The sequence below is a fragment of the Schistocerca americana genome, chromosome 4 (genome assembly GCF_021461395.2).
Source record: "Schistocerca americana isolate TAMUIC-IGC-003095 chromosome 4, iqSchAmer2.1, whole genome shotgun sequence".
NCBI lineage: Eukaryota > Metazoa > Arthropoda > Insecta > Orthoptera > Acrididae > Schistocerca > Schistocerca americana.
In genome coordinates this window covers 575,087,339-575,094,289 of record NC_060122.1, presented here as the reverse complement: position 1 = coordinate 575,094,289, position 6,951 = coordinate 575,087,339, and positions in this window count along the sequence as shown.

The window sequence follows — 6,951 nt, the reverse complement described above, 5'->3', positions numbered from 1 at the left end:
CTTCATGTGCCGTCTCCTCTAAGAAGGTTGGCTGTCATCATGGCAATTTCTGATCTTGATTTGGCTGATCTAAGGAGTTCTGACGTTGAACAGTTGTACCAATTTTTTAAATTGTCAATCCAGGATGTCCGTCTTCTACCCCTCGTTCTCTTCCCACAAATTTTCCCTTCTAGTATTATTTGCAATATTTTGTAATTTACTCCCCTAATAACATGGCCTAAATATTGTAGCTTCCTTACTTTAATAGTTTTAATTAATTCTTTTTCCTTTCCCATTCTTCTTAGGACATCTTGATTAGTAATCCTCGACACCCAACTAATTCTAAGTATTCTTCTATATGCCCACATTTCAAAAGCTTCTAAACTGTTCATGTCCTTCTTTTTCAATGTCCACGCTTCCATTCCGTATAATAATTTTGAGAATACATAGCATCTTAGCAACCTCATTTTTGTGTTTAAACAAATGTCTCTCGAACAGAATGCATTTTTCATCTTATTAAAGATACTTCTGGCCTGTCCTATTCTCGATTTAATTTCTTCTGAGCTTTCAATCTCCTCATTTACAATTGTTCCGAGATATTTAAATTTACGTACTTGATCGACTCTTTCCCTATTGATTGTAAGATTTTCTTGTTGGTGTGTTTTAGATATCACCATGAACTTAGTCTTGCTTACGTTAAGAGTCAAGCCAAATTCTTCACTTTTTTCTGCGACTTTGTCAAGAAGTAATTGTAGATCTTTGAGGTTTCCAGCTAGTAGTGCAGTGTCATCAGCAAACCTAACATTGTTAATGTTTAGCCCATTCACTTTAATGCCAGCTATTTCATCTGATAGAGCTGCCTGGATTATGTCTTCTGAATACATATTAAACAATAAGGGTGAGAGAACGCAACCTTGTCTCACACCTCTCTTTATTTCTATATCATTCGATAACTCATTTTCTACCTTCACGGTTGCGGTTTGATTGTAGTAGAGGTTATATATAATGCGGATGTCTTTCTTATCAAGTGTTTTCTTTTCTAACAATTCTATGAGATGATCATGACGAACTTTGTCAAATGCTTTATTATAATCCAGGAAGCACACATATAGTGGCTGGTTAACCTCCATACATCGTTGCGCTAATATGTTAAAAGCAAACAATGCTTCTCTTGTACCGAGGGAACTTCTAAAACCGAATTGTGTTTCACTTATACCTTCTTCTACTTTTTTGTATATTCGTTGGTGTATAACTTTTAGAAATATCTTTAAGGTGTGACTCATTAAGCTTATTGTACGGTGATCATTACAAGTTTTGGCATTAGCCTTTTTGGGTAATGTAACAAAGGTAGATGTCAACCAATCCCTAGGAATAATTCCCGAATTATAAATATCATTAAACAATTGTACAAATATATCTATATGGTCTATTCCTATGAGTTTCAGGATGTCATTTGGTATCTTATCCGGTCCAGGGGCTTTTCCTGTCTTTGATTTGTTGATAACATGTAATATTTCTTCTTTCGATATGCTTGGTCCTCGTTCTCCGATCATGTTATCATAAAATTTTTGATCTTTTCTTGTATCTTCAAATAGTTCTTTGACATATTCTGTCCACCTGTCCAGTTCACCTTTAACATCAGGAATTATTTTGCCATTTTTATCTAACAATAAACTTGTACTTTTCTTTTTATTAAGTCCAGCTAAATCTTTAACTTTTTTGTGTAAGTTGAAACTATCATGTCTTGTTTCATAACTCTCAATTTCAGAGCATTGTTCCCTGTACCATTCTTCTTTTGCTCGCCGTGTTTCTTTTCGTATTTCTGCATGTAATCTTTTATACTCACTTTCATCTCTATTTTTAAGTATTCTTCTTTGTTCCATCAATTGTAATATCTTCTCTGTCATCCACTTCTTTTTCATGTTGTCGTGTTTGGTCGCCATTGTGTTTTTACATGCATTATTTAATGTGTCTTTTATAAGTTCCCATTTGCCATCAATGTCTTCTGTTTGATTATTCTTTATCCTAACTAATTCCTTATTAATCTCTTCAGAAGTCTTTTGTTTAGTCAAGGGGTCTCTTAGAATAGTTGTATTTATATAGTCCTTCTTTTGTTTCTTTTGTATGGCTTTCAGTTTCACATGGAACTTTGCTACTAAAAGGTTATGATCAGAAAATATATCAGCTCCTGGATATGTTTTCACACCATGAATAGAATTTTTGTACCTCTTGTTTATAAGTATGAAATCAATTTGATTTCTGCAAACTTCTTCATTGCAGTCTCTTGGTGATTTCCAAGTATAAAGTCTTCGTTTAGGGAGTTTAAAAAATGTGTTTGTAATAGACAGATTGTTTTCCTGGCAAAATTGTGACAGCAAATCTCCTCTTTCATTTCTTGTTCCTAAACCAAAAGGTCCAATAAGATCACCTTCACTTCCTTCACCTATTTTGGCATTAAAATCTCCCATGATGATAATAATGTCTCTGCTTTTTGAGGTTCCTATTGCTTGTGTTAATTCTTCATAAAATTTTCCTATTTCTTCTTGGTCTTTGTCGGCTGTTGGAGCATAGATTTGGATTAAATTAATATTTGTTTGTTTCGTTTGTAAACGTAGACTGATTACTCTATCTGAGATTGGTAAAATGCTTTTGACAGATTTACTAGCATACTCATCTAAAATTATTCCTACCCCATTCCTGTGCTGGCTATCAGAATTTCCCGAGTAATATACTTTCATGTTGTCAATGGTCATTTCTCCTGAGTCAGGCCATCTTGTTTCACTTACACCCAAAATGTTAATTTTTAGGCGTTTCATTTCTTGTATAACATTATTTACTTTGCCTGGTTGGTATAATGATCTTACATTCCAAGTTGCTATTGTTGCATTATTTTTGTATTTACTTGTGGCATTGTTCAAGGCTCTCCCCCCCGGAGATCCGAGTGGGGGAGTTGAAACTCCGGATAATTTGACATTGAACCCTGCCATGATGAGTTTTCCTGAGGATATCCATTGGATCTTTAATGCTGTGGTTTCCCGTTGCCTTCAGCATCCTATGCCGTTGACCACCCTTGGTGATTCTTCCGTCTTTAGGAGTGATTTCTCACTCCAAGGACAAGAGGGTGCCCTTGCTCTACCAGCTCATCCGCCCTCTAGAAGGTCGTTGGCTTAGTAGAGGGTTCTCCTTATCCCGGGAGAAACTCGGTCGCCAGAGCCTCGTTAGCGTAGCAGGGGATACCACGTGCCGGAGAGGTTGACATTTGTGTGGGAGAGGCTATTGGTGACGCATCCCACACCTTACCCCCTTACTGTTTACTACGCACTGGCAATACCACATTTTCTTTATTATTTAACGGCTTTGATCAACACGTGGCCATCGTACTGAATATGAATTACGCACACATTATAAATTCTGGGTATCATGACAACATACCATTCGAAGGAAAAGGTCATCAATCTTTTTCTTTTCACTATCTTATTTATTCCGATAAATTCTATAACCTAAACACACAAATTCTATAACCTACAACAATAACACATCAGAAACTCCGCCCAGTTCTCTATCTCATGGTCTCGTAATTATTTAACGCTACAGTGCACTTTCTGGATAGGATGGTGGATCTTTTTGCTATATCTCTCACTTCTACTCTCACAACCATCTTCACGAAAATTTCCTCCAGACCGAGTGTACAAAAAGGAAGTTGCATAACCCACTGCCTCTGAAACTATCTTGTTACTCTCCCATGCCAACCACACATACTTAAATTTCATGAAATACATCACACTGGCAACATACAATACAAAGAATAGTCACAACGTTATAATCACATCACTTTCAGCTTTCCCACTTCAATTAGTATTTATCCCAGTTTCACACGACACTGCCCCACTTCGTAACTTTTCTTTCCTACTATGAACTCTGGTGGATATATGCACATCCTCCTGTGCAATGCAAGTCAAGTGGTGTTGCTGGATATGCGGCTGACTCACCTTGTTTCACTCTCAGAGTATTATACTTTGAATCAAGCGTCACACGGAAACATAACACGCAAAGTAAAATTAAGAACATATTCGTCACATACGCGAGTCCTCAACTGGTACCATGGACGAGTACTTCCCTTTATCCTTTGTCTCATACCCAGATTGAGACTCACACAGTACTCACCACGTGGAAGTACTCGTCTCTAATTTCAAGTCCTGCAGACGCCATTTCTTAAATATTTCCAACTTACGGTACACACGCCAGTAATTCAGCATAACTTAAGCACTCGGAAGTATTTCAACTTATTGCTACACGTGGTTTCATTGTGACCGTTGGTCACTTCCGAAGATTACTACGATCTCCTTAATATTACATGCCTGACGTTTAATTCTCCCCACAAAATTTCCTGAAATAGAGAAATTAATATTCCAAACTACTCTTAAGTATTTAACATTCATACCATGTCTCCATTCTTTTGTCTTTACGGAGCACACCTAAGACAGGTCTTAGCAATACTAGATCCAGCGGCATAGTGCTGAAACATGGCCGATCTCGCACCGCCGCCAAGGTGGGGGAGCACCATGCTACCGTATTGGTCAGCCACATTTCAGGCGCTCAAAGCACAGGTAAATTTTATCACTTTGGTTCCACCAAAGGTGACCAAAGGACCGTCTCAAAGATGATCATATATTGCACATTCACTATCTGTGGTTAGCAGACGACCATACATTCATTCATTTCGCGGATCTCACCAAATTGGATGTAGGGATTTATTTTGTGGGAGTGCACATGTCATCAATTAAATAAATAAATTGTCATTCTTTCCTACAGTGGTATCCGGCTTCGGTGTATTAAGTGAAATTGAGTTATTATTACAAAAAATATGTTTTCCTGACAAGAATAACGAAGAATGTTGTGCCTATTTTCAATGTCGGGCGGTGCTGTACCCTTTCACCATCGGCTACCCATGCAGAAATAAATGGCACAGTACTATCTTTGCAATGCAAGGGTAGTTCCGAACACTTTTTTTAAGAAAGCTGTATTAGAACAAACGTAGCAAGTCATCAAAATAACCAGGAGACCTTAGCTCATGGTGACCTCAAATAGACGACCATACATTCATTCATTTCGCAGATCTCACCAAATTGGATGTAGGGATTTACTTTGTGGGAGTGCACATGTGATCAATTAAATAAATAAATTGTCATTCTTTCCTACACTGGTGTCCGGCTTCGGTGTATTAAGTGAAATTGAGTTATTATTACAAAAAATATGTTGTTCTGAAAAGAAGAACGAAGAAAGTTGTACCTATTTTCAATGTCGGGCGGTACTGTACCCTTTCAACTAAACTTTAAACTAATAAAGATAGTGAAAAGCTGATTATACCATCAGAACTTTTTTGCAAATAATGGTAATATACATGTTTCTTTTTGAGGTATCAAGATTCGTCTGGCAACTGTCATTTTCTATACCAACTGTGAAATGTCTGCCATGGTGGTTTCACAAAGTCCACCATCTTTAGCACTCTCGGCATACTCTCTTTCATCGACACAGAGTCACCATGGAATTCCTAGCCACGTGGCCATTGGACCCCAGCAAACGTTCGGCACCACGCGGCCATGGCCCGTGCGGAGGCCCCAGTGTGGCCACAACAACTCTGTACTTAGAATATTTCCAGGGCGCCACAACTCGCCCATTACCTCACACACCTCCACTTATTAATATTCTGGCTTACCAGAATGTTCAGAAGTAGTACTGTTCAGTTCGTACAAGTAGATATAAAACAAATTTCAAGGAACAGAACTAAATGATTCAAACGCCAGGCTAATAGTGTTTACAATATTTTCGTAGTGGTGTGGAAGCTGCATGAATTTTGAAATAATCTTAAACTAACACGAATTATGAACGAAACGGCATTTTAAATAAATGTCTGTCTGCCTCTCAGTTACGCATGGACAATTTTTTTGATAAGAAATAAAATTTTTAAATGCACTTTCACTTACTTGCGATTTTGTAAGCACTTTTTGTGCCACTCACTGAGCGCTGAGGCGCTTTCTTGCACTAAATTTTTCCATCGCACTACACATGCACACTCGGATTTTCGCATAAAGTATTGCCTTGCGGAAATGGTGGCTGCCTCTGAATTCCGCGTTCCACTGTTTATCGTGATAAATCTGTCTACAACGAAAACCGGAAGTAGAAACCTCAACAAACCATTTCCTAAAACCAACGAGGATCCTCGCTAAAGATTCCGTCCACCGGAAAACGATACCTTATGATCAAAGTCACAACGCAAACGAGTGAATCGTAGTAGGCCCTAATTACTATAAGTTCCATTTAAGCGACTTTAATCAATCCTTCCTATCTCCATGCACCAAAAATTGCGTGCACATACAATTACAATTTTAATCCTCTTCAAATTGACCATTAAATACTCTGCCATGCTCTTATACAAAGCATAAGTCAATACATATATTACTTTAATCCATGAGGTCACTGACCTCCACGCACACTCAGTGCCTAAACTTCCCCTTTTGCAGACATATAGTGCCACAATAAAGTAAAAAATTAATAAAGAATCCCCAAATAAACATATAAACTATCTCTCCAAAATTAGTATTACTAATTACAGATTAGAACAGCTTTTCACTTCTACCCTTTCTCTACATACTCCTTGCAATTTCAAGCTTCTCTCGTTTGCACACACATGACAGCAATGACCATAACGTTCTACCGTACCAACGTCGATCATTCTCTCTGGAATCACACTCCTCCTTCATATACCAATTTGTACGAACTTCATTACACAAATCATCCCCATCCACACTACTTACTTCAGCCCTCTCTAAATTATCTGTTAGTTCTTCCTCACATTTCGCCGATTCACTACCCAAAGCATGCACATCTATACTGATTTTCCCCTCCTAAATATCGACACTTGCAGCTTCAACAAAATTACACATCAATTCACTGTTAAATACTTTATATTCC